The sequence below is a fragment of the Macrotis lagotis genome, chromosome 8, assembly GCF_037893015.1.
Source record: "Macrotis lagotis isolate mMagLag1 chromosome 8, bilby.v1.9.chrom.fasta, whole genome shotgun sequence".
NCBI lineage: Eukaryota > Metazoa > Chordata > Mammalia > Peramelemorphia > Peramelidae > Macrotis > Macrotis lagotis.
The window spans coordinates 69,031,624-69,035,335 of NC_133665.1; positions in this window are offsets into that span (position 1 = coordinate 69,031,624).

The following is a 3,712-nucleotide window of genomic DNA, read 5'->3' on the forward strand; positions in this document are numbered from 1 at the left end:
TCCCAGGTCCTTTTCACTATACTATGGGACAGATCGGCTGGCCTTGAAATATTTCAGAAATTGAAGGGAATCCATAATTTGATTTTTAACTTTCACTCAAAATGGAGCTCTTCACTTCAACTGATAGAATTTTGTCTTGTAGTTTAATTTAGGACTTTGCTGTTAAGATGACTAGCAAATAAACTTCTTTTTACTTCCTTTTTTTAAACCTTCTGTCCACTACTTTCCTCTCTTTCCTCCTCTCATCCTCTAAATTTTAGTACCCTACAAAAGTCTATCTTCAGCCTTATTTTCTTTTTCCATTCTAAACATGAGGATCATATCTGATGTCTTATTTGGATTTAGGCGGGGACGTTAGAGATCAGTGTGATATTTGGATTTGGAAGTAGTCATTAGAAATCCATAGATCCAAACCCTTCACTTTACAGACGAGAACCCTGAGTCCAAATAGATGAAGTGATTTTCTCAAAGTCATAAGGCAATATGTAAAATAACCAGTATTTGTTAATAATTTTGTGAAATCTTTGTGAAAATTATAGATCATGCATTTTATACTTTATTTCTCTCTGTAATTGATTCTATTCTATAATCATGTTCTGTATTTTATGTAAGACACCTAAGCCTCTTTTCTGTTTTCGAATGCATAAGTCCTTGAATTTAAAAGTTTAGTCTCCTCTCAAATTAGATGCAAAGGTTTAAGCTTTCTGATAATCATAGTCAGTTAAAGAAAAACTCTGAGTTAAGTTTAGAAGTTCAATAACCTCATGAAACATTTTAACTAAAAGGGAACTATTATCCTAGCATCATCAGCAAATCACTTTGTGCTGTTCCTTATAACTCCAGTTCCTGAGAAACTACGTGATAACTGTCTTCTATCTCTGAGAGTGAAAAAGCTGACCTTGTTCCATCTAGCCTCATCTTTAACAATTGGTCTAATTTTATTCCCGGGTGCCTGGGAGTCTACTGCTTCCTGTCCACTATCAATGACCTAGAGTTGAAGCTAGGCCTAGTAAATTCACAGTGTTCCTTCAAGACAGAAGTTCAGGTGTGACTGTGAACATATGTGTGATGCCCATTTTCCTTAATGTAACCAGTCTTAATTCCTCACCCTAATGATGTTGTCAGTCCCATAACCAATGGTATGATTTCCTCACCTACCTCTGTTCTTTGTTCTGTGCTTACAAAAAGGATTATATCTCCAATCCTTTGTCTTTTGGACAAGAGGCAGTCATTAGATAAGCTAATAACATACTTTCTGCTGGGAGAAATGTGCCTCAGTTTATCTTTTTGCTAAAGTTGATTCATAACATCTAGAACTTTTCCCACTGTGATATGCATTCCCTTCACTATGTTAACCCTTCCCATGGCTTCAGTTATTATTTGTTTGTAGGTAACTCCCAACCATACCTCTAGAACTGATCCTTTCTCTGAATTCCACATTAACATTTCTAGTTGTCTATTGAATACTTCTATCTGGATATCCTGCTGCCATTTCAAATGCAATATAACTAAAATTAAATTCATAACCTGCCCCTTATCTTATCCCTTATCCCTTATCCCTAATTCTATTTTGCTGAGTACTCAAGCCTGAATCAGTTCTGATTTTTTCCTTTTCCCTCATCTCCCATATCCAATAAATTACCAAGCTCTGTCAGTTCTTCCTCTGCACAAATCTATTCCATCTCCTCTCTCCTTTCAACCCCCACTATTGCCTCTATCATTGGGATATCCATTTCTGCTCTCTATACACCATGCTATCTGCTCTCTGGCCATCAATTCTCATCTGCCTCCCAAGAGAGCTCACATTTTAATAGGAACCTTCTTCTTTGTTCTCTGGATCTTCTGGCTCTGATGGCTAATTGTGTCAGATCCTGGGCTTCCATATCACTTATCTGTCTTCTCCTCACTTTGACACATTCCCCACAGTCCTCTAGGCTTTACAATGTCCTTTTATGCATACTTTACCCTGTAAGAAGATAAACACCTTGAGGGCAGGAACCAGCTTGCATGTATTTGTATTCTTAGAGTTTAACACTGCACCTAGTTCCTATTAAATAGGAGCTTAATAAAAGCTTTATCTTCTATAATAGGCACTTAATAAAAGTGAGTGGGAGAAATAATGGATTTGGAGACAGAGGGACTGAATGTAAGTTCTGATTCTTCTATAAGGCAATAACCTGTTCAAAAGCAAGTAAGCCATTTAACCTTGTTATCCTTCAGTTTCTTTGACTATAAAATAATATAATCAGACTAAATGATGTCTAAGGTCTATACCAGTTCAAAAATCCTAAGATACTTTTCTTCTTTAAGATAGTATTGGGGGGGGGCGGCTAGGTGGTGTAGTGGATAAAGCACTGGCCCTGGTGTCAGGAGTACCTGGGTTCAAATCCGTTCTCAGACACTTAATAATTACTTAGCTGTGTGGCTTTGGGCAAGCCATTTAATGCAATTTGCCTTGCAAAAACCTAAAAAAAAAAAAGATAGTATGGGGGGGGAGTCAAGATGGTGGAGTGAAGGCAGGAATTCAGGGAAACTGTTCCCCCAGAATCTCTAAAGTCAAATTATGACTCTAGCCACAGAAAGACTGAGTGATACAATTTCCTAGTCTAAGATAACTTAGAAGTTCTGCAGGAAAGGTCTGTTTCATTAGGACGGGGGCTGGAAAAAGCTGCTGCAAGCACAGCTACAGTACAACGCAGCTGGGCTGGGTGCCTAGATCCTGGGGGCACCTGGGTCGTGGCAGAGGGGGTAGTTTCCAGACCTCTTGGCCCAGGGATCACCAGGAACAGCTTGAAGGGGTGGTATGAGTACTCTGTTGCACCAGAGTGAGTGCGGAGTGAAGGCCAGCTTTAGAGCAGCCCTGCAGTGAGAACTGCAGAGGGAATTGGGGAAGCCAGCCTGCATGTCCAGAGCATAGCCTACAGATGGTAAGGGGGCCAGGGAGACTACAGAGATCTCTCTGCTCTCTCTGGGGCAGGACTCAGCTCTTTGCTCATACTCAAATCCAGGTTGCAGTTTGGGCTCCCATACTACCATAGCTGAGGAGAGACCCTCCTCACAGCTCTAGGGCAGAAGGGAGGGCCTATGGTCATTCACAGACCACAGAGAGCAGTCAAAGCCTCTCATAAGACCTTGGAGGAATTAAAATACCAGTGGGGTGTCCCCCAAAATCCCCAAAGCCTTGGAAGTGCAGTAAATCAGTCATAGGCTGAGGAAATGAGCAAACAAAAGAAGAATCTGACCAAAGATAGTTTACCCATGTCATCTTCTCATCTTCATGTATCAAGAAAAAGGAAATGAGGTCACTCAAGCATGACTTGCCCTCTCAAATGCTCACCATCTTTTTCTAGAATATTATTTTCAAGAATTTTATCAAAAATAGAAATCAAACTCATGAATCTGAAAGGTAGCATTGCCTAGTTGATACAGAGTTGACCTTGAAGACAGGAAGGCCTGGCTCAAGGCCTGCATATCCTGACTGGGTGACGACAAATCACTTAAACTCTTGGTGCTCTAAGGCTGGGCAATTCTAAGAAGTTACCAAACAGCATTGTTAGAGGGAGTTTCCTCTTTCAGTGGTTCTCTTTAACAATAAAATTGCAGGTCCAGTTCCTACCCTGAATCATCATCTTGATCAATATAAAAAAAAATAGGTCAGTCTAGACCTCTAGGAATTGAAATCAAACTCATTAAGCCATGGTCTGAAGAGATC